The sequence below is a fragment of the Mesoplodon densirostris genome, chromosome 5 (genome assembly GCF_025265405.1).
Source record: "Mesoplodon densirostris isolate mMesDen1 chromosome 5, mMesDen1 primary haplotype, whole genome shotgun sequence".
NCBI classification, from domain to species: Eukaryota; Metazoa; Chordata; class Mammalia; order Artiodactyla; family Ziphiidae; genus Mesoplodon; species Mesoplodon densirostris.
Window position 1 is genome coordinate 127,755,735 of NC_082665.1, and position 25,495 is coordinate 127,781,229.

At 37.0% G+C, this 25,495-nt stretch overlaps 1 protein-coding gene across 1 annotated transcript in view; it reads right to left on the reverse strand.

Annotated features, from left to right (window-relative positions):
* The window catches only part of ZNF385D (zinc finger protein 385D), a 953,368-nt gene that overhangs the window by 146,589 nt on the left and 781,284 nt on the right, over nucleotides 1-25,495 (reverse strand). The window lies entirely within an intron of this gene.

The window sequence follows — 25,495 nt, forward strand, 5'->3', positions numbered from 1 at the left end:
GTACTAATACAGGCCTTTGGTCAAAGTGTGGTGACATAAAGAGAAGTTTGGTAAAGCAAGGGTTACCTGTACACAAATCCTGCTTTCTAAGTATTCAGACATGGAGCTATGGATTCTTTCAACAATCATTTACTGATCACCTAATACATACTGCTATCCTATGGACTTACTGCTTGAGGTTCAGAGAGTTTGGGCCAGATGTCAGTTACTTCACTTCATCCCATTCCCAGGACAGAACAAGTGACACTCAAAATATAACGTCAGCAACCTAGCTCTGATAAAATTTCATGTCTCCTCACCAAGCTTTGTCCCAGGGTCCACATCAGTGATTCCCAACTGTTAGAGTCAGATACAAATTTTAATCTGCTTCTTAATACTTGTGCTACCTCTTTGCTCATCTGCATCTATCTCTTAAGGTTGTGATGAAGTTTAAACATAATGATTCTTGAAATTACTTAGCACAGTACAGTGCTGGGCACATTAAAAGTCAATAAGTGGTGCTGGGAAAACTGGACAGCTACATATAAAAGAATGAAATTAAAACACTCCCTAACACCATACAGAAAAATAAACCCAAAATAGATTAAAGACCTAAATGTAAGTCCAGACACTATAAAACTCTTAGAGGAAAACATAGGAAGAACACTCTTTGACATAAATCACAGCAAGATCTTTTTTGACCCACCTCTTAGAGTAATGAAAATAAAAACAAAAATAAACAAGTGGGACCTAATGAAACTTCAAAGCTTTTGCACAGCAAAGGAAACCGCAAACAAGAATAAAAGACAACCCTCAGAATGGGAGAAAATATTTTCAAACGAAGCAACTGATAAAAGATTAATCTCCAAAATATACAAACAGTTCATGCAGCTCAATGTCAAAAAACCAAACAACCCAATCCAAAAATGGGTGGAAGACCTAAATAAACATTTCTCCAGAGACATACAGATGACCAACAAACACATGAAAAGATGCTCAACATCATTAATTATTGGAGAAATGCCAATCAAAACTACAGTGAGGTATCACTTCACACCAGTCGGCATGGCCATCATCAAAAAATCTACAAACAGTAAATGCTGGAGGGGGTGTGGAGAACAGGGAACCCACATACACTGTTGATGTGAATGTAAATTGATACAACCACTATGGAGAACAGTATGCAGTTCCTTAGAAAATCAAAAATAGAACTACCATATGACCCAGCAATCCCACTACTGGGCATATACCCAGAGAAAATGATAATTCAAAAAGACACATGTACCTCAATGTTCATTGCAGCACTATTTACAATAGCTAGGCCATGGAAGCAACATAAATGTCCATCAACAGAGGAATGGATAAAGATGTGGTGTATATATACAATGGAATACAAACTCAGCCATGAAAAGTAACAAAATTGGGTCATTTTTTGAGACATGGTTGGACCTAGAGATGGTCATACAGAGTGAAGTTAAGTCAGAAAAAGAAAAAGAAATATCATATATTAACACATATATGTGGACTCTCAAATGATATAGATGATCTTATTTACAAAGCAGAAGTAGAGACACAGAGGTAGAGAACAAATGTATGGATACCAAGGGGGAAGGGGGGATGGTAGGAATTGGGATATTGGGATTGACATATATACACTATTGATGCTATGTATAAAATAGACAGCTAATGAGAACAGACTATATAGCACAAGAACTCTACTCAATGCTCTGTGGTGACCTAAAGGGGAAGGAAATCCAAAAAAGAGGGGAGATATATATATATATACACACACACATATAGCTGACTCACTTTGCTGTAGAGTAGAAACTAACACAACACTGTAAAGCAACTATACTCCAATAAAAAATAATTTTAAAAAAGTGTCAAGGGGCTTTCCTGGTGGCGCAGTGGTTAAGAATCTGCCTGCCAATGGAGGGGACACAGGTTTGAGCCCAGGTCCAGGAGTATCCCACATGCCATGGAGCAACTGGGCCTGTGTGCCACAACTACTGAGCCCATGCACCAGGAGCCCATGCTCCACAACAAAAGAAGCCAGCACAATGAGAAGCCTGTGCACCACAAGGAAGAGTAGCTCCCGCTCGCCGCAACTAGAGAAGGCCCGCACGCAGCAACAAAGACCCAACACAGCCCCAAAATTAATTAATTAAATAAACCTAATGTATAAATAAATAAATAAATATTAAAATGAGTCAATAAATGTTGTCTATTACATTTTCCCTTTTGCATATCCCATGTGATGATCGAGGTTAACAGGTACCTCACACTCCTGTGGTCTTTGTTGGCACACCTTCCATTTCTCACATGGCCAAAAAACATTTCAAAATGATCCCAATGTTGTACATAGAGCCATCGTTTTTGTTGAATGCTTGTAGACTTTGGAACTCTTAACTCTCATCAGATACAAAATTGTTATGAGAGTCTTCACAAGGGGTTGAGCTAGCTCAGAAAAGATTTGACATACACACAAAAGCTAAGAACGTGTCTGTGAAACGATGCTCTAATATTCAGCTTCTGGGATACATAAGAGTTCATTAATTAGCCTAAACCAGTCATTGATACATTCCACCTCCTTTTGTGTATTTCAAATCATCAGAACCAGCTAACTCATAAGCCCTCTTCACTGGTTAGGAGCAAGGTTCTGTCTACATTCACAACTCCTAAAAGTTTGTCTAGACACTCAGTGCACTGTTCTAAGTAATAACAGTAACAACATGAGCAAGAGAAATAATAGCCCTCAGCATTTATTAAGTGCCTTCATGTGCTAAGTACTAGTCTGGGTGGTTTATATATTAAACAGTTATGATCAGGAAGAACTCATGGGTTCTCATTTTTATCTTCCATCATCACTTTAAATTTTTTCTCATGTTAATCCCAGATTCTGGATGAAGCTCAACAGCCCCATCATTTTTCTGGTCACTTCCAGGAATTAGCACATTCTAGGATCCCCTCCCTCTCCTTCCAATTCTACCATATTTTATTTTTATCCAGTTTTATGTAAATATAATGGATGTACAATAAAATTCACCAATCTTAAGTGTACGATTTGATGAGATTTGACAAATAGATACAGCCTTAATAATTATCATATAGAATATTTCCATTACCCAGAAAGTTCCATCCTGTCTTCTGTAATCCATTCCTACCTCCATCCAGGCTCTGCAAGCACTGGTCTGCTTTCTGTCACAATATTTTTCCATCTTCTCAAAGTTCATACACATGGAATTGTACAGTATGTGCTCTTTTTTTTCTGGCATCTTTCATTCACTATGATGCTTTTAAGATTCATCCATGTTGTTGCATCTATCAGTAGCTAATTCCTTTTTATTGCTGAGTAGTATTCCTTCGTATAGATATACCCCTATGTGTTTATCCATTCGTTAGTTGATGGATATTTGAATTGTTTCCAGTAAATTCTATAACTTTTTCAAATCTTAATACATAATCTAAGCACATTCCTAAATTCAGTTCAGCATCTTAATCCAAGCATTAAAAATTAACATAAAATTACAGTTTCTTTATCTTAGCTTGAACCTGCTCTAGAGGAATAGTGTGAAAGGTCAAAGGACATGGTACAGAATTCTTCTCTAGATACACTGCCAAGGCCCCCATCCCAGGTAAGTCAAACTTCCATCAACACCACCTCACCCCTATTTCCTCAGAACCAAAATGGACAATGCACAGGTCTTGAGAAACCCATTGACCACACAGATGAGTGAATCTGGGAGGCTTTGAGAGCCCACTTTCTGCTTCCCAGGATCACTCTTATACGACTCTAAAAATACCATCACAATGCTTCTGTGACAGCACAGAGAACACTGGGACATAACTTCCCTTTCAGCCAACAGCTAAAGAAAAATTAAAAGCTGAAAGAGGTACTTATTTAGAGGTAGCTGTCTCATCATGTTCTGTTGTATCTGTTCTGTCTGCACAAACAGGGTCCATTTCTATTAGGGATCAGGTGAATTATGCCTATATTCCATTCAGGAATACTGAAGTCCCCTTATAATGACACTTTGAAATAAAAATGAATTACAGATTTATACTAAGGGCTCTCTGAAAATACACACTGTTGAGTTTTTATCATATTTCACAAGTAACATATTATTTTGTCTTTCATTAACACTGGACACTTGCAGTGACCACATTCAATCCAGAAAAGACTAGGAGGTATTTTGGAAGTAGACACTTCATACAAATGTGTCATATTCTCTAGATTTAATTCTTTTGTTTGAATTGAACGTTGTTCTGATCACTGTTGCTATAAAATCAAATTTCCAAATGCTAGGTAATGTATTCTAATTCAGAGACCATTTTATTTCCCAGTATGCTTAAAAAAAATGCACAACTGAATTATATTTTGATGATGGCTTCCACAAACATATTTATACCATCAAAAGTTATACCATCAAAAGTAATTATATTTTATTATTTTAGAAACCTAGTACAACAGAATGACAAAAGTTTAATGCCTTTATTAATGAAAGTAAGTTATAATCACCTCTATTATATATATATATATATCTATAAATATATGTAAAACCACTTACAACAAGGAATTATAAAAGAGCAAAATCTAAATAATAACCAGTTCTGTTGTTAAATAGTTAATTAAATGATACCACATGGTATATAACTAAAAGTAGCATCTACTGTCACTCAGGGGAAACACACACAGCCACTTTGATCATTTTGCCCAAACACACCATTATTTACCATTATAATCAAACATTTTGTTCAAAAACAAAGTCACGTATGTTGGTTTTCTCCCCGTGAACCAACAGGTCTTATCTCTCAAAATAATCACATCTATTGTGTGTATGCGTATTATCATTAGGAATTTGTCTACAGAACCAGTCTGAAGAAATGCCAATGTGTGTAGGAAAGAGAAAAGGGATTCTTGGATCAAATAAGTTATAGGAAATCTAGGTACCACAGCCTGGACATTCACAGTGTACATCAAATATTAAATTCACTGAGATGTCTCACAAAAAAAAAAATCTGCTTTAAATAATTTCTAAAATAATATAACCAAAGCTTTTGCTGTTTTCTTTGTTTTTTAAATTTAGCATCTTTGTTCAATGCATAGTTTAAAAAATAGTGATCTGGTAAAATAAAATCGTTATATGAATATGAATAAGATGTAATGTCTTCGTACAAAATGAAAGTCACTAAAATAAACATGCAGTACACAGAAATCAGAGCCAGACATTTCACTGAATCCATGCAGCCCTGAATTAAAAATGAAAAGAAATGGTAAAAGCTACATGGCATTTTAAGACATTTATTTAATTTCTAAAGTGGGAAATTTTGAAAACTAAAATTTAAAACTAAAATTATCCGCCCCTCCCAAAACCAACAAACAAAAGTGAAGAATGATACACTAGCTATTGATATGCTTACCCAAACTATAGAGTAAAATTCAAATTCAAACTCAGTCTATGGACTTATATAAAGCCAAATGAATAAGTTTTCCTTCATTTCAAGTTTAAGGATCTTTGCATTTCTCTCCCAGGCCTAGCCTTTCCGTCATCTCCACTCAGGGCTTTCTGCTAAATTGATTTGTAAATGAGTAATCAGTGCCACAGTTCTTCCCAGGGAAGTCAGCCACAGTTCTTTCCCTAGATTCCCTTTCCTAGGATGCTGCTGTGTTTTCAGGGAGGATGAGGCTTAACCCTGAGTTTACATTTCCTGCTCCAAGAGACCTCCCCTCTTTCTGTTCCCATTAGTACTGCGGCTTTCAAATCAAAGAATAAGAAGTTAAATGCCAGGAAGTTAGAAATATACAGGTTGTCTCTTCGAGCTGGTATTTCTAGGGAACAATGTCCAGTAACAATAATGCTAAATGTTACCTTAAGGGCACTTACTGTGTGTCTGTGTTTATAAGCATTATTTCTATCCTAACAACTTACTGAGGAGCTCTCACTCCCCCTTTGCCTATCGCAGAAGCAGTAAGTGGCAGAGTCAACTAATACCCACAGCTTTCCACTCTGTACCCATCCCTACCTCCATCCAGTACCACGATAAAGCTCTGTGATATCCACTGTCGTGGATGTCTGTGACCATGAAATAATAAGTGACACTGAGTAATTTATTCCATCAACTATGGACTAGTAAAATTGGTGTTTATATGACATATCCACATCTTAGAACACACGGATTTAAAAATTCCAATAATTGCACTCCAACAAATTTGTCCATTTGAAAAAAATTGCAACTTTTGTCCTTTAAAAAAACTTTTTAAAATGGGCATATAACTTACATACCAAAAAAGTGCATACATCTGAAGTGTATTAGTTGATTTTTTAAAACATGTGCATACTCCCATGGTATCACCATCCCCACTAAGATACAGAACATTTTCAGCATTTCTCTTCTACAAGGTTTGGGTTGGAAGGGAGTTTAACAAGAATACCAATCACTCAAGACCAAGACGCAGCTTGGAGTGGAGTTCAGGAGATGTGGAACAGAAGGTACACATGAAGTTTCATGGTTTCTTGGATTTTGCCAAGTAGCAAAGGACATGCGTGAGTGCCTTCAACAAAGGAATTCATTCAACTAGAGGTAGGCTTTTCCCATCAATCTCATTAATCAGGTCAAGCCCAAATTTGCTAATTTGATACATGTAAGTAGGAAATACAACATGACTAAGTCCCATAAGTACATTAAGGGCACAGCTGGTTTTTCAATGAACCAAGCTTTCCTTTACCTTCAAGTCTTTTGCACATTCCTCTTCTTCTGCCTTGAAAACTCTTTCCCCATGCTTTCTGGTTCATCTTTCCGTGGCTAATGCCTACCTGCTTTTCAGGACTCCAATCAGAACTCATCTTTTCTTCTAGAATTATTAGCTGACCTCCTTCAAATGGGTTGGCTCCATTGCACCATCTGAAGATCTCTCATCTCTTTTGTTTCACCCAAAAGAGGGAAAAGTCAAGGCAGGGCTGAGTCCTTTTGTTGTTTGTACCCAGGAATCAGCAGAGTGTCTCCCACTTGGGCCAGGGCTCAACACATGACTGTTGAGTTACTAAATAAGTTGAATATTATTAAAGCCCAATAACAAAACTTAACATCACTCTTGGAATAGTGTTAACAATAGCAGTGAGAAAACCTGGATTCACAAGGGAACCTTAGGCATGAGGGGTGAAGAGAGGTTATTAGAAGCTAAAGCATGTGGATAAATGACTCCATGATACAATTGGAATATAGAAGCTCCAAGTAGAATCTACAACTGGAAGCCACCAAGCAGAATTTACATGTATTCATCTATAAATTCATTTATAGACATAGTGTCATCTAAGTAATGAGGCAAAGGTTGATTGGTTCTCTTTATACTTTAGTGCGAATATCAGACCATTTTTCCACCAGGCAACTTCCTAGACAAAGGCTAACAGACATACTGTTCTGATCAGTTCAGGAGAAGCTGATTTTGCTCAGAAAACCAATGCTTGAACTTAAATGAGCAAAGACATTCAGATGCTCTCCAAGTACTCAGGACATGTCTAAATGGAAGAGACATTTCACTCTCAGTAGATTTCTGCCATGGCTATTTTCCCTAATGTTCTATGAGAAGGCTAATAAAGTGAAACACAGTTCAAAGTAAAGAATGGATGATCTTAAGGGAATCTTAAGACATTATTTTTCTTAGACTCATTTATGTGCTCCAGCAAATTGCATTTAACCAATGTGTTGTGGTGCTATCATGGAATGCCCACAGATAGCTGCACTCCAAGGTATTTTTTTCTTTTTTGTCATTAAAATTTTTTTATTGAAATATTTTTGATTTACAATGTTGTGTTACTTTCAGGTGTACAGCAAAGTGATTCAGTTATACATATATATACCTATTCTTTTTCGTATTCTTTTTCATTACAGGTCACTACAAAATATTGAATGTAATTCCCTGTGCTATATGATAGGTTCTTGTTGTTTATCTATTTTATATATAGTAGTGTGTATCTCCTAGTTTATCCCTCCACCCCCCGCTTCCACTTTGGTAACTGTAAGTTTGTTTTCTATGTCCGTGGGTCTATTTCTGTTTTGTAAATAAGTTCATATGTATCATTTATTTTAAATTCCTTAATGTACAGTTTTCCTCTGTACCTAATGCTGAGTGTGGACCTACCTAGAAAAGCTAACCATGACAGGAAATCAGATATATATGCATACACATATACATATACATACACACACACACACACACACACACACACACATATATATATATATATATTGTTTTTTAGATTATATTCCCTTATAGATTATTGCAAGATATTGAGTATAGTTCCTTGATTTTTAAGTGGATATGTGGAATCGTTACTGACACAATATCTCGGTCATGGAAGTTTAATCCTGGCTAACCTTTAGACATCATCTATTTGTGGTATTTTCAGTGAGTAGGCACTATGTTTCACCCATCTTCTCATCTCCTGTGGTTCTCATTCTTTTTCCTGGGACCCAGTGGGTACTCAATATATATTGAAATTTTACTGAAATATTTCACTTTATCAATGAGAAAAGCTATTCCAGGAGAGGGAAAAAGGTCAGAGGAAAAAAAGGAAGGAAAGAAGGTGATTTCATTCTATATATGGGCTCCCTTTTTCTGCAGTGAGATTTTTTTCTCTGTCCAGAAGAATATTGTTTCTTTAAGAGGGATGACTGTTGCCTGATCACACTAACACCACTCTGTAGAGAAGATACCAATGCTTAATTTGGACACTTTAGAAACCTTGTTATCAGCATTACAGGTACGAAATTTGACTCAAATGCTTTGATCAGAATCCCGTTTCTGGTGGACTTAAATGGCAAAACCTCTTTGGAAGACAATGAATGCCTATGGGGCCTGCCTGAGCCAGGAGACAGGTTACCCAGTGGTTGGTCAGATCTGGGATTCCATTTACAGAAAATGCCCCAGAAAGCATGGCATTGTAGACTGAGCTGGAGGATAAATTCCAGAAATCCATTCTATTACCAGCTGTACCAGAAGTCCACAAACACATCTGGTTGCTCAGCAGGTCATCGAAATGTGAGCCAGGTGTTGAAACCTGCTATATTCTCAGGTGAAAAGAAAGGTGAGGACAGAATACTTTTGTGCATAAATCATGGATGGCTGTATTGAAAGGATTTTCTCTTAATCTAAAATTATGTCCTTTCTATTTTTCTGTTGTTAAATTCCTTTCTTTTTCAAAATCATGGTGTTATTAGATAGATGGATGGATGGATGGAAGGATAGATGGATGGATGGATGAAAAGATGGTTGGATGGATTATACTCTGACTTGAAATGATTACAAGGTGAAAGTACTATGTTGACCGGCCTTTTAATATCCCCTTTTTTAAGATTTGAACCATGTATAAGTTTCCTAGGGCTACTAACCAACTTGGTGGCTTAAAGCAACAGAAATTTATTATCTCATAGTCTTGGAGGCTAGAAGTTCGAAGTCAAGATGTTTGCAAACCATACTTACTTCCTCTGAAATCTGTAAGGAGAATTCTTCCTGCCTATCCCTAGCTTCTGGTATTTTTGCCAGCAATCTTTAGCAACCCTTAGCTTATAGACACATCTTTCTAATCCTCCATCTTCACGTCGCAAGCTTCCTGTGTGTGTCTATCTCTGTGTCCAAATTTCCACTTCTTATAAGGATACCAGTCATATGGGATTAGGGACCATTCAACTGAGCTCATCTTAAGTTGTTTATCCCTGTAAAGCGACCATTTCCAAGTAAGGTCAAATTCTGAAGTATTGGAGGTTAGGACTATAACATACCTTTTTGTGGGGGACACAATTCAAGAAATGGAATGGGGAATATAAAAATCTACAAACCACTGTGAAATTTTACTCAGGCACTAATTCTAGGACTTCTTGATTAAAGGAAAAATCTAAATCAGTTTTCTTGTTTTAGTGCCTAAAAGGGAAAGTTTGAACTAGCAATGGATCACTGAGACCATTCCTTGCCTGCCTTCTCTCTAACATGATCAATTTTAGCCTCAAAGAGTCTTGTCATCCCCAAGAGTCTGGGAAGAAGAAATATGTTTAAGAAATTGAAATATACATAGAGATGAGGCTCATGAAATTGAAAGAAGCAGATCTTTACTAGGAAGCCCGCAAATAAATTTTGATACTTTTGAAATGTCACAAAGTGAAAAGTTATAATCTATAGAAAAATTAAACAATGGCACATTGGTATGAGCTATATGAGCAATTATCCTGATTTTAATTGTTTGGTTAAATTAGAAAAAAACATAAATTTGGGGATACGTGCTTTGCATTGTGCCTTTTATTCTTGCTCCTTTGCTTGTTTGTCTCTTTGTTTTAATCAACATTTAATGCCTTTGAGAACATATAATGATGTGTGGGATGGTTCTTTTTAAACAAATTCCACCTCAATAGGTAATTAATATGATATCTTCTAGCATGAAAATCCTAAGTTAACACATATATATGGAATTAGGCACATAAGAATATCCTTACTTGTCTTTATGTTTTGTTCAAAAATGCAAATACACATATATGTCTGTACATATGTCTGTGTGTGTATACACATGCATGCATATTATTTATGTACCAATTTATGTACCTGTATTTATCCACCAATTCCCTACATAAAATCTCTCACTCTTTTGAATTTGGCAGCATTCAATTTCTTTTGTTCTGTGTTTGGGCTAGATTTGATAGTTTCTTGAATTATTCTACTTCTCCTTTGAATTTGGCAGCATTCAATTTCTTTTGTTCTGTGTTTGGGCTAGATTTGATAGTTTCTTGAATTATTCTACTTCTCCTTGCACTGAAGTATTCATTCACTAACTTACACACACATTTCCCCCTCCTCCCCATAGGTGTCCCAGATGCCTATTTTTCTTAGCCATCAATATGGAATGCAAGGCTTGAAGGGCATTTTACATTGGCAAACACTGCCTTCCATGAACCAGCCCGGGCCCACGTGTCTGGATTCATTTCCATTCCTCCTTGCCTCCTTGTATTTCCTCCAGTATTACAGATTTGCTGTCAACTTCTTGTATAATCTGGTATGGTTTATTGTCTCCTTCTCTTTTGTAAGGTTCTTTCCTTTATCCAATCTTTATTACTTATTACATGTGTAATTCCTGCCTATCCCCCTTAACGTTCTTTTTCCAAGAGTAAACCCTGTGGTCTCTTAGTAGGCAAGGCTAAATACCCCTCCTCCCAGTCTTCACAACACCCTGTACATTCTAATGTCATGTCATATACTATCCACCACCCAGATATTCTGCTTACAGTTCTCCCTTCCTGAAACTGCAAAAGATATAGTCAGTTTTATTCATCTTTGAAAAACAAGTGCCTGAACACAGAAAATGCTCAGGAAAGGTTTATTGTCAAAGAAAGTCATTAACTATGTGAAAGCAGGCACCCCAGGTGCTGTCAATCATTTTAAGGAGAAGAAGGTGGCCCAAGATATAATTCTTGGTTGAAGCCATGCAATTCAATTTCATAGAAAATTTGCATTGTCATCTAAGGCCAACTGTGTTTGGAGGTCTTGATGGAAATATTCAAAATAGACTGAATGTTTAAAAATAAATAATAATCTCTCTTAAAATGCATGCCATGTGTTTAAAGCAATCATTCTCAACCTCAGTTGTACACCAGGAATCATTTGGGAGCTTGTTAAAGGTATAGATTGAGAGCCCCAACCCAAGGCAAATTAGTTCAAAGTTTAAAAGGCTCCATGGGGGATGGCTAAGAAGTATTGGTCAAAACCTTGGTAACAGACTCAACTTCCTGTGATTAAAATGTTTTCCCTAGATGTTTCCAGGAAACCAATGTCTTCTTTGCCACCAATAAATAACTTTTAGCTAAAGAATTCTATAAAAGATATGGTAATATCCTTGTTTTAAGAAATGAAAACTGAAGAATAGCCAAGCTAAATGACTTGCAGCTCCAAGATTTACACCTAGTTTTATTAAAAACCAGTGTTCTTCCTACATATCACAGTGACTCTCATACATGTGTAGGACCTCAACAAACTTCTGAAATCAATGTAAAAACTGGGTCTGAATTTGGGGTTCTTGGGAATTGGCAATCCATGGGCAGAAACACATACACATTAAAAAAAAAAGGAACTGATGAAGAAAACTAAGCCAGAACAACTTGCAATAAACAAGGGATATTTTAAAGTACTTCTAACTATTGACTTGCTTGTTAATAAATGACACTGTAGGTTATTTTTAATCTCCTGAGTGTTGTTAAACTGTTTCACTTCTCTCTACATCTTTCTGGACTCTGCCTGTTTTCACTTCCTGACCTTTTTAAGGACCTAAAGGAACCACTGTAAAGTTGAACTGTAGTTAAAAGCTTGAATCAGATACAGTGATAGACAAGTGGTCAGCAAAGATGTTCTCAACTGTGAAGGTCAAGGAAGAATGAAGCTGAGGCTATCATGTCCTTCCAGAAATCCTTCAGATCAAATCTGTCAGAACCAAAAGTAAAGGTAACCCAGTACCTAAGGACCTCTTTTGACCATAAAGGCATATTTGCATTTGGTTGTAATTTAAACAACCAAATTGGTGTTTACCAATTGGTAAACACTTCTGGTGTCTACCATACAGAAAAATTTGTATAAATTTTTGAAAAACCACAAATACAATGTTGTTGGATGATTGGTGGCTTACTTCATAAACTGTAAAAAGTAAAATATAAACTGTAACCACTTAAACCTTTCTTCACATAGCCTGAAGCCAGTTGCTAATCTCAGCTTGATACCCAGGAGCAAGCAGGTTGAGAACCACTGATTTAAGAGGTTATTTTGTTAGTTGGAATACTAACTAGTACATTTTGTAATTCCTGGGCACTTCAAATCTTCCAGAGAGACTCTCAGAATATTGTGCTATAATTTTTCTATTTTTGTTTCTTTTTATCAAATAATGCACACATGGTAACAAACCAAATAATACAAAAGAGCTTTAGCCCAGAGATAAATGCCTAAAATGAAATGTTTATTATTATTATTAATAATTTTCTTCCAGTTGACATCATGGCTCTAAGTAACATGCCAATATATCTCTAGACTCTAATAAAGATGAGAATTTAATACATATACACTATCATACTTTGTCTTTCTCTCCATAATCTTCTACAGACATTTTCAAAATCTTCTAAGTTGAATATTCTCTTATTATTTTACAACTGTACATAATATGTTTCCATAGTTATGTCTGGTTCCATTAACTTGAGTCAGGATCTCAAATTCCCTGCTTGAAGTTACTCGTTTTTGTACATTTTTTCTTCCTCAATTTCCAATTTCCAAATTCTCTCAACTACTCTTACACTTTTAAATGTTCAAAATTTTCTACCTGAAATAGTTGGTACTCTAAATACTACCCATTCTTCTAGGCTTTGTTCAAGGATGAATCTAAAATTTGAAAGCTAATAAACAACACTATCATTGTTTTGACTTCATCAATATTTTTGTCCACTGACCAGGTAACATGATAGGATTAGATTACATTTTCTATGGTTCCAATGCTACAAAACTTGGCCCATTCAAAAGAGAATCTTTTAGCTTCAAGCAAAGTAGCTTCTACTTTCTTATTACCCATCAGTTGCTTGAAATTCTGTCTTATTTTTGACTGCTACATATATAAAGCATACTTTTCTATTGTTCTTTTTTGTCTTTCCTTTTCTATAAAAATGTGATTTTAATCTTAAGTTAAAACACATTTTCCTCTTCTCAATCAATCCTCATTTTTTCAGTACCTCCTTGTCTCATGCTTTCGGCTTTATTCACTCAACATGGTATCTGCAGACCCTAATTCCAGACCTTCACCAAGGTTCGGACTTCATACTTTTCTCTCCTTTCTTTTTCTATGCGCTTCCCTTCCACCATCTGGCTCCCAGAGATGTTTAAACCTCCATCCATGGTGATCTGAAACACCTCTGTTCTTTTGTAGCAATCTCTCATTTTTGTATTTCTTTAGATTTATTTCAAGGAAATCTTGAGAGAAAAGGAATTATATTTGTATGCTCTTTGTCCCATTTTGAAATAAAAACTAGAAGTTTTATCTAAATGTGTTTTAAGTAAAAAATCTGAATAAAAGGAACCTTGGCTCCTAAAAAATATACATTAGTCCAAAATATCTGATATTTGATATCAATAAATTATAGTTGCAGATAAAGGATCACTATTGGTCATACTTAATCAGAAAAGCTATTCCATTTAAAATAATCACTCTTCTAAACAATATTTTAACATCAAGAATATGATTTAGGATCATGTCACTTCCTCTGAAATCTTCCGGGAACTCAGTGGAAGTTGCTTTCCTCCACTTCTTAGAATATGTAATTCCTTCAATCAGGAAAATAATACATGACAGTGAAAAACTACATTTTCATCCTTCCTCTGTTGCTGAATTTATTTGTATTTTAAGTGAACTTTCTAAACCAGTTCTCCAGATATTTCTTGAAAACCATTTGCATTTGGTAAAGAATTCTTGGCTAAGGAAAAGCAAACATAAAAAAAGCAATCATGGGCTTCCCTGGTGGCGCAGTGGTTGAGAGTCCGCCTGCTGATGCAGGGGACACGGGTTCGTGCCCCGGTCCGGGAGGATCCCACATGCCGCGGAGCGGCTGGGCCCGTGAGCCATGGCCGCTGAGCCTGCGCGTCCGGAGCCTGTGCTCCGCAACGGGAGAGGCCACAACAGTGAGAGGCCCGCGTACCGCAGGAAAAAAAAAAAAAAAAAAAGCAATCACAATGAAGATAATTACTAATGCTAACGACTCCTGCTAATTACCTGAAAAAGAAAGAAAGAAAGAAAGAAAGAAAGAAAGAAAGAAAGAAAGAAAGAAAGAAAAATCTGGCTGCCTGAGCACCTTTAGGATAGAAATATTAACCCTTAAGAAAAACCCATCATAGATCAAGTGTCAGGTTCCTAAGCTGAATTTCAAACAATTCCAAGACAATGAACAGGAAGAGATCATGGACTACATGACACATGGCTTGGCAAGAGTTCCTGTAACCATTTGCTCTTTATCATATAAATCCACAGAGGAATACAATATAGACAACAGTGTTCAAAAAGATGATGAAGGGGAGAGCTCAGCATTGGAAAATGAAGATGAAACTTGTTCTAACACAATAAAGTATCCTGGAATCCAAATCTTGTGGTGGATGGAGTTAAATTCATATTCCAGAATGGTCATCTACTAATCTTTTGACCTTGGGAAAGAGTGCTGGGAGGATTAAATGAGATAATATCTGTGAATTACTTAAAACAGAGCCAGACATATTCAGGGCCCATAATGGTATTGTTGTTTCCAGACACTATCATCCTCCAGATATTTACAGCCAAATAAGTGGGAGAAATAATAACTCCTATGCTGTTTCTCCAGAGTGGGTAAGACAATGCCTGAGACACAGAATCATTTAAAAATATTCTGTATTTATTGTTGAGAGATTAGTTAACATGAAAACAAATGAAAAGCAATGGATTAAAGATAAATTGGGAAGGTTGATCAGTGTGATAAGGTTTTAAGGTAGAACTTGCAAGGTGGATCACTGACTAGGACAGGGAAGGACACCCTTGGGAAAGGGCCAGAGATGTTTTCTGGATTTCCCTAGATGTTTGTCTGGAGAAGGATATGTAATCTAACTTCTGGGGCAAATACAACAATGCAAAACAAATAGTTTCAATCTCCAGAAAGGAACTTTGAACACAGTTAGAGAAACATATGTAAACTTTAGCTCAAATTAGCAAGTGTTAAAATAAAGATCTGAGCAAAGTGTCAGAGGAGCAGAGAAGAGAACTTTACTCAGAGTGGGGGGTGTCCCAGAAGATGTCATATAAATGACCCCATTTGGGCTCAATGAGTAGGAATTATTTGGATGCAAATGACAATTATAACAGAAACAGCCAATGCAAATGTATAAAAATATGTGATGTTGTCAGTAAACATTTAAAATTTAAGGGGTGAAAGGAGTGAAAGAAGAATAGTGTGAGTGGAAGACATGAAAATGGCAAGGGAAATTAGGGCATGTACATGACACGTGTGCTGTGTTGATGAGTTTGGACTTTTATCCTTTGACCAAGGTTAAGCTATAAGAAAACATCCAGTTCAAAAGGATATGTAACTATGTCTGTATCTTTAGAAAAATAACTTAGATAAGAACTTGAATGGAGAAAATCAATCTGGAGTCAGGAAGACAAATCAGTGGGCTGTTGCAGGATTCCACCTGAAAAATACAGGCAGTCATAATTCAGCCAGTAGCAATTAGGAGATTGAGGGAGTGACTGGGGAGAGTTTGAAGAGATAGGTTTTTAAGTCAGCATTATCTGTTTGAAACAAAGCCCAAAGAAGACTGATTCATTTCATCTAGGTAACTGAAAGGATAGTGACAAAACTAACCATTCCATGAATACAGAAAAAAACAGCAAGTTTCAGAAAGGTGTGTGTATATGTTGGTAGGGGAATTAACGAATTCATTACTGGGAAGTATTAAACTGTACATGGAATCTAAAAAAAAATGACACAAATGAACTTATCTGCAAAACAGAAACATAGAGACTTGGAAAACAAACTTATGGCTATCAAAGGGCAAAGGTGTGGGGAAGGGATACATTAGCAGTTTGGGATTAACAGATGCACACTACCATATATGAAATAGATAATCAACAAGGTTCTACTGTATAGCACAGGGAACTCTACTCAATACTCTGTAATTACCTATATAGGAAAAGAATCTGAAAAAGAATAGATATATGTATAATAAAACTGAATCACTTTGCTGTACACTTGAAACTAACAAAACATTGTAAGTCAACTATACTCCAGTATCAATACAAATTTTTAAAAATTATATGTGTTAACAGCAGGTTTTATATGAGATATGTAGCAGATATATAGGACATTACAAACACATCACAGGCATTTAAAAGTGTGTGCAGTGTTGAAGTAACAAATTTAATAATTCTCGGTATAATTGAAGATGTAGGAGTGGATGATACAGAATAGGCTTTTGAGTGAGGTTTAGAAGAGACTTCTGGGGGTGCACTGATGTTTCTGGGGATGGCAGAGGGAAAAGATTCCAAAAAGGAGCCAGAAGAGATGAGAGTTGGGGGAGAAATAGGAACACCAGTATCTGGAGAGAGAAGATCTACAAGGGAGGGATTATCACACAGGCCAATTTCTATGCAACTTTTGAAGACTTTACTGAGAGTAGAGTCTATTATCTCCTTTAGATGTCCAGTATTAATGTCCAGAAGCTTCTAGTGCCTAGGTGCTACATGGCAGTCACTGTAACTGCTGACACAAAGACAAGATAAAGTCCTTAGTCTCAATGAAAGTGCAATCCAGTGAGGAAGAGAGATGTATGTAAAGATAATGACAGCACAAGACAACATTATGGTAATTGCTGTAAAACAGAATCAGCATTAGAAACACAAGGGAGAACTTAATGAATTTTGTTGGGGATGGGTCGTATAAGGCTTCATAGTGGGAGAAAATTTCCAAGTTAAGAGTAAAGTGTTCTTTCTCCTTAAACCTTCTCAATAGAGTTAACTAGGTTTTTCTTTTTAGATTCTCGTCTCTCAGCTTAATGGAAATTTTTTGATGAATTACAATGACTAGCTTCTTTCAAAATTTTACCTTTATCCAAAAATCTATGATATTTTATGATTGAATTTTTAGAAGGTATAGTGTCAAGGTTTAGTTAAAGATAAGGATGTCCTTATTTAATTGAAGAATATATGAATAACTTAACTATATCTGCAAGAATAATAAGAATTTATCAAACAGCACAGGACCTTATAGAGATAATTAAAAATATATGTATTAAAAAGACATTAAAGAAGAACTAAAGAAATGAGAGATATATCATATTTATGGATAGAAAGATATGATATAATAAAAAGTCTCTGTTCTTTGCAAATCAAACTACAGAGTCAGTGCAAAGTGAATCAAATAGCTGTGAGGTTTTTCATGGACATGATGGTGTGATTCTAAAATTGACATGGGAGAGGAAATTGTCAAGAATAAACAAATCACTCTTAAAGAATGAGAACAAAGAGAGACCATGTCCTATCAGACGTCAAAACTTATAGTAAAGTTGCAGATTAAGACAATGGTCCTTACCCAGAGAAAAAAGAAACAGACCAGTGAAACAGTCTGAAAGCCCATTAACAGATCCATTTTCAAACTGGAATGTACTCATTCATCCACTCACTCAGTATGTATTACTGGGCGCTGATTAAGTGCCAGGCATTTTCTAGGAGCTGGGGTTCCCACAGTAAACAAAACAGAAAAAAAAATCATTTCTCTGCATTGTGCAAATAGTGGGTGTGGGGAGGGGATACACAATGAAATGAATAAGACAAGATAAACAAATTCAAATAGACATAAGAGTGATGGAGAAAAATAAAGCAGGGAAGAGGGACTGCATAAATTTGGGGAAGCATCGGTTTTTAAATGCAAATGGATGTGGTCTCACTGAAAAGTGGAGAGAAAAAGCCTGAAGGAGGTGAGGAAAGAAACATGTAGCCACCAGAGGGGAGAGCAATTCAGTCAGAGGGCAAAGCAAGGGCAAAGACCCTCAAGAGGGTGCGTAGCTGAGGCAGACACGACACCACATGTCATGTGGCAGAGACAGAAAGGACAAATCAATGAATGAGCTGGAACATTTGTTTACCTTTATGGCAAAAAGGTGAAACTGGATTTCTACCTCATACTATACACAAAATCTAATCTCCTGTAGATTATAGACTTAACTGTGAAAGGCAAAACTTTACCTTTAAGAAGACATATTGTAATGGCCTTAAGGTAGGAATTTTTTTTTTTACTTAAGTCAAAACAAGTTCAAATAACTTTGAAACTAAGCACATTTGTTCATCAAATATCACTGTAAAGACAGCAAAAAGACAAGTCACAAGTCTTTCAAAGGATTAATAGCCTTAATAGATAAAGAACTCTAACCATTCAGTAAGAAACAATCATAACCTAACAGAAAATGGGTATTTCACAGAAAAAGAAAAAAAAATAGCCAATAAATATAAAACTTGATCAACTCTGTCAGTATTCTGGAACATTTTTGAAAACATAAAATTACTCTAGGATTCTATTTTTAACCCAAGAAATTGACATAAATTTTAAAAAACGTGCAATAGAACTAACCATTTGAAAAAAATGTAGACCAAAAAGAATCCTTATACACTCAGGTGGGAGTAAAAACAGGTACCAGTTTTGAAGAATTTATACTGAAGATGAGACCCCAGAACTGTAAGACCCATTCCTAGCAACAGAGTCTAGAGAAACTCAGGTGTCTCTGCACAAGTAGGCATATGCAAGAGAGTTAATAGGAACAGACTTTACAACAGCAGAAGCATGGATCCAGACATCCATCTGCAGTAGAATAGACCTAGCTATGCCCTATGGTCTACTCATAACTGCATTAGCCATACAGCATGCTAAGAACTGAAGTACAGCTAAATGTTTCAGCAGGCATGGATCTCAGAGACATGGCTCTGATTGGAGAGATAAGTAACAGAGGAGATACATATATACAGTGATATTTCTGTGATGCCAAAAACCAAGCAGAACTAAATCATTGTTTATTTAAGGGCATGTCCTTAGGGGCTGAAACAATACAGTAAAACATGGGACTGGTGAATAAAACATTTTTGATACAGGTAACCTGTGATTGAAAGGCAGGGAAAAAGAACAAATTATTTTAAAAGTTAAAATGTTCAATTTCTTAGCTGAATAGGAAGTACACAATGTTTACAGTATATTATGCTTTAAAATTTACATACTATAGAAGTATATTTCTAGACATCAAGTATTTCACTAAAAAAAAAGAGAGTTTCTGAAATATGCTTACAATGAACCTTCAAAAATGCACCATAAAAAATGAATTACATTGCTTTTACCCATTGAACATTTGTGCTGGAGAATAATGGAAAAATGGTTAATACTACTAGGAATTTAAGTGAATGAAAATTAATGAAGTGGAGGCAATTTTTACTCCTTCCATTTCTTTTTCTTCATTTGGGGATGGAGAGGGACAGCAAGTGTCTGTTGGAGCCCCCTTGAAACTCTGTAAAGCTGTCTGTATCTCTATCTGATCAAGAAGAAAAACTAAACACAAAATATTCAAACGAATTTCAACTCACTATACTTTCTAGAAGTAAATTAAAATTTTAAATATGTATCCAGGGCCTCCCTGGTGGCGCAGTGGTTGGGAGTCCGCCTGCCGATGCAGGGGATACGGGTTCGTGCCCCGGTCTGGGAGGATCCCATATGCCGCGGAGCGGCTGGGCCCGTGAGCCATGGCCGCTGGGCCTGTGTGTCCGGAGCCTGTGCTCCGCAACGGGAGAGGCCACAACAGTGAGAGGCCCACATACCGCAAAAAGAAAAATAAATAAATAAATAAATAAATAAATAAATAAATAAATAAATATGTATCCAGCATCTTAACATCCCATGCTAGGCATGGCAACTCAGAAAAATAAGTATGAAAAATGTTTCTTGAGTCTGTTCACATCCTCTTTGAATTACATTGTAATAAACTGAATTTCCACATGGTAAATTTCTTCACTGAGGAGGCAGAATCACTGGTGAAACAATGTTCTCTTTTATCTAACCAAAAGGAAATGAAGGGTCTATTTGTTCCTAAATACCTCTTTGAGTGAAGGAGGAATCACTGAATGGTTAAGAAAATAGAGTGAAGTGAAAGAAATATAATAGATTTCTAAAATCATTATTCACCCAGACTTACCTTTAGTGAGTTGATTATATGATTAAATACTATGATAATCAACGTTTAGTTTTAAAAGCCAACCATATGAAGTCTAATATGAACATAAATGAGCTTACTAGGTACTCATAAATGTTGACTACATTGTCCTCATATAGAGAAAACACACACAAATTAATTTAGTAAGTATTAATCTAATCTTAGGGTTACACCTTAAACCTTGGTTTACCAGGAACTTCACTGTCTCTCAAATCTTAAATACATCATTCACTCTGTCTACAAGCTTCTTTGAGTTCTATCCCATTGTTGTTTTTTTCTTTTTCATGTATTCCTTAAAAACTCTAGTTCTCACTAGTTGTACCTCCTTCTCCAATACCTAGCCTAAAACCTTTCATATCAATGGCTTTCCTGTCTCCCTTGTTCCACTATACTGCCATTACATTTTTTATATAAAATTCCCATCATAGATCAATCAAACATCTGAATTCTTAGCTCTTTTGATTATTACTGTTTATTTTTATCAGCTGCTCAAGCCTGCCAACTCTGACTAGTGGTGAGATGTGACACAAGTTAATTCACCTCTTTAAGCCTGAGTATTTATAATTAAGATAATAACAGGTGACGTATAGGTATACTGTGGGAGGTCAAGGGAGATTATATTTGCAAAGAACTCAATTAGTATATTTTCTGGCACATAAGAAATTCTCATAATTACCACTTATGATTATTCACAATTTTCTTGACTTATCTGAGGTAAATGAAGCCCTCATGTAGTTTTCCTGCTTAGTTTCCACACTCTTGCAGCTTCTTTAAAAATTCTATGACAATCCTGTTCCTTCACTCTTCCCTTAAATGATACCATTCTCCACTATTCCATCTGTGTTCCAATTTGATGACTTATTTATCTATTACACTTTAGTGTCCTTGTGACTACTTTTAAAATTAAAAATAAGTATCAAGAGAAGCAAGTTGATGATTGCTGTAGATGGCCATATATCGATGTGTCTTATATTTCCCTCTTTTCACTGTGTCCTCTATAATAGGATTTATATTTTCTCAGAAAGACTTCCCTCTTTCTTATTTTTTTCTTCTTGGCAAAAATCATTTATTGCATTATGTGTAATTTTCTACTTTAGGGAAAAAAAAACTAAAAAAAGTGTACCTGCAGTAAAGCTTTAGTTTGCTCAAACTCCTGTTCTCAAGTCAGATCTTTTAGATGTGAAAGGAATGGCAGTTTCTATTTTAAGATTTCAAATCCCAGCAACAGGTACCTTTCAAGAATAAAACCTATTCCATCTTCTTCTAAGCAGAAAGCAGTTGGAATCTGTCAGTCAAAGTATAAAACTTCCACAAGGGAAAAGCATTCCAGAACATAAAGCCATTCATTGATCTAAATCAAATGAAAAGGTGCATCACTTAAGTAGGCCCTTTTCTGAATGTGCTCTAGCCCCCCATACTAGCTGAGGGACAACAAGGGCTGAAATAGGGCTGCACCACAAGCTGCTGGCCGGCTGTGAAATGACACCAAGCAAGGCAGATCCCTGCCTGACCTCAGAGTGTCATGCACACATCTAAAGCCACGAGAGGATGGTAGCTCCAGGTCACATCATGCCTTTTCCTCCAGCTCAGGTAGTATGTTTCTGATCTCCCCTTTTTTCTGGTTACTCCCAACCAACTAGTCATGCTTGAGCTCTCTTGACCCAATTGCACTTCTCATTTTGCAATGGTTGTCTCCCTTTAAAGGAGGGACCAATGCAGTAGCGCTGGGATGGGGTGACCAAGGGTCTGCCTTTTCTCCATCCTTCCCACCTCCCGTGGCTCCCTCAGTGGTGATCTTAGAAACGATTCTGGCTCCCTTTCCCTTACCTCACTTCCCAGACAAATCTTTTGTCTTGCTTTCTTCACCCTTGGACTAGACCCCGCTCTGGGCCAAAACATCCAAAACAACTTCTGAAATGTAAATGACTCTTATTCTAACCTTTGTGAACAAAGTTCCATATTTTTAAATGAGTTTAACTGAATAAAAATACATAAATAAAAAATAAGGATGGGGCAGGGGCACCTAAGTAAAGCAGAATGCCCTTCACGCCATCCCTTGCTTTTAGTATTCATAGTAAATCTCTCCTCCTAAACACAATCCCCACCCCATGCCAAAAAGATGTGCACACATCCACACGTACACATGTACAATGTATTTTAAAATCTTGAACAGAGCTTATTTTTGCTTCTGGGCCCCTAGGAATATATTATAGGCTTTGTTTAAAATCACAATGGAAGGCTTCCCTGGTGGTGCAGTGGTGGAGAGTCCGCCTGCCGATGCAGGGGACACGGGTTCATGCCCCAGTCCGGGAAGATCCCACATGCTGTGGAGCGGCTGGGCCCGTGAGCCATGGCCGCTGAGCCTGCGCATCCGGAGCCTGTGCTCCACAACAGGAGAGGCCACAGCAGTGAGAGGCCAGTGTACCGCAAAAATAAATAAATAAATAAATAAAATAAATAAAATAAAATAAAATAAAATAAAATAAAATCACAATGGAAAACAGGAAAGAAAATGTGATCTGAAACTACTGGCAAAGAAAAGAGAGAGGCCAAAAAATAAGTTAGCTCCAGAAAACTGTGGGAAGAAAGAGGAAAAAAAAAAACAAAGAGTTTTAAAAGGAGAAAACAAAATGCCAGGGCATTGGCCTGAGCCAAGAGCCTTTCTGATGGGTTTATCCTACCATGAAGACCTACCCCTGCTGCTGCTTACCGTCTAAATCCTGGCTTCTCAGTTGAGTGCTTAACATGCAGGGGTGGAGGTGAAATAGTTAAAGCAGTACCATTCCAAGGAGACAGAAATCAGATAGCTTTTCACTAGATTTGCTGTCCCAGTAGAACACTGGTAGTGGAAGATAAGAAGCAAATCCAGAAGACAGGGATTTTGCATGGTGGGGTGGCTTCATTTCAGCAAAGCTCAGAAGTTGTTCTTTTATCAATGAAAACCACATAGGTTTCAATGTAATACTAAACACCAGAACTGCCGAGATCATTCAGGTATTTTGCAGTGTGGATTTGTCCTCTGGATTTCCCATGATTGTAGCATCCTTGTCAAAGTGTAGAATGACAAATAGGAACAGAGCTAGCTAACAGATAAAGGCTGTGCAACTTTGTTTTAGAAAAGACCTGTCTTAGGTTTGTTTTCCCAGAAGCAGATTCTGAGATAAAGATTATACTGTACAAGCGATTTTTAAAGACATGCTCCCAGGAGAAACTAGTAAACTTTCAGGGGAAGCAGGACAGAGAAAGGAAAGAAGACAATCGATAGTGTGATTTCAGGCCTGCCAGTGGAGAATGGCTTCAGTCTGATCCTACAAGGGTGTCTGGAGTACAGGCTTTGCCACAGTGTGTCCTGACCCAAGGTAAGGGAGAAGGCTTGCATATTCCCACATCTATCCATCATTGCTAAGGACCTACCAAGGGCATCTTAAACTCTCAGAGCCTTCTGGTTCTCTGCCTGGGGTCTAGTACCCCAATGGTTCTTTTATGAAGAAGAGTCAAAGGTTCAGCATGTAGGAAACAAAAGCATGCCAAAGGTGGAACAGGCACACAGATACAGTCAAGGGGATTGAGGGGACCTGTGTGGATAATGGAAAATTTCCAGCACAAGTGCTTTAAGCAGTCACGACATAGTAACTGGAAATTTTAAGCTTAATGTTCAATCTGACACACATAAAATTTGGAGAAAAACATAAACCAGTCCTAAATTGGAGGATTCCCTCTGTCTTGTCCTATGCCCAGCAAGTTATCTTAAAACTTTTCATTTTGTTTAATCCTATGTTCATTTATAATGTCATTCAAACCTTCTAGCCATGACCCATAAAAAGAAGATGCAAAATAAATACATGACCTAGGATGTCATGACTTCCCTTTAAAATTAGCTACTGAACCATAAAGATAATTACATACACATTTTTTAATGCAGACATACACATACCTATGTATCATATAGTCAATCAATGCAGTGTACAATTAAACTACTCATTTGTTACCACAGGTAAAACCAACAGCTAATTAAATGCCCTAAACTGGAATAACCAATATGAAATAATTAATTAGTTGTGACACTCTCTAACCCAGGCTTAAAAAAAGGTACATTTGTCTTAATAGAACTTGGAATGTGAGGAGAAACTCTGGAAAGCTCACTTATCACTGTTCACAGACCCCAGGGGGCTTTGGCAGTTCCATCATATAGCCCTATACTTGAACCCCACCCACTATGTCTCCCAGGGACAAGAATACAGGGCCTCCCTTGTGGCGCAGTGGTTGAGAGTCTGCCTGCCGATGCAGGGGATACGGGTTCGTGCCCCGGTCTGGGAGGATCCCATATGCCACGGAGCGGCTGGGCCCGTGAGCCATGGCCACTGGGCCTGCGCATCCGGAGCCTGTGCTCCGCAACGGGGGAGGCCACAACAGTGAGAGGCCCGCATACCGCAAAAAAAGAAAAAAAAAAAAAAAAAAAAGAATACAGCTCACCTGCAAGCTTCGTTCTTGGTTGTTCCAGGCCCAATAGACGCCTGTAGTGGTCAATCTTTGGGGCCCTCTTAGCAACGAGACTTCTCACCTTTGTTTGGCTCTTTGCTTCATCCTCCAAGCCCTATTATTCATGTACGGTCTTTACTTTGGCACACCTGGCTCCAGGAACCCATATATATGTAAAACAGGAAAATGGGGTACCTACTACCTGAGCAATATTGACTTCCAGACCACCTCTAGAAATTTCCAATTTACTTAGTTTTCTCCTCTATC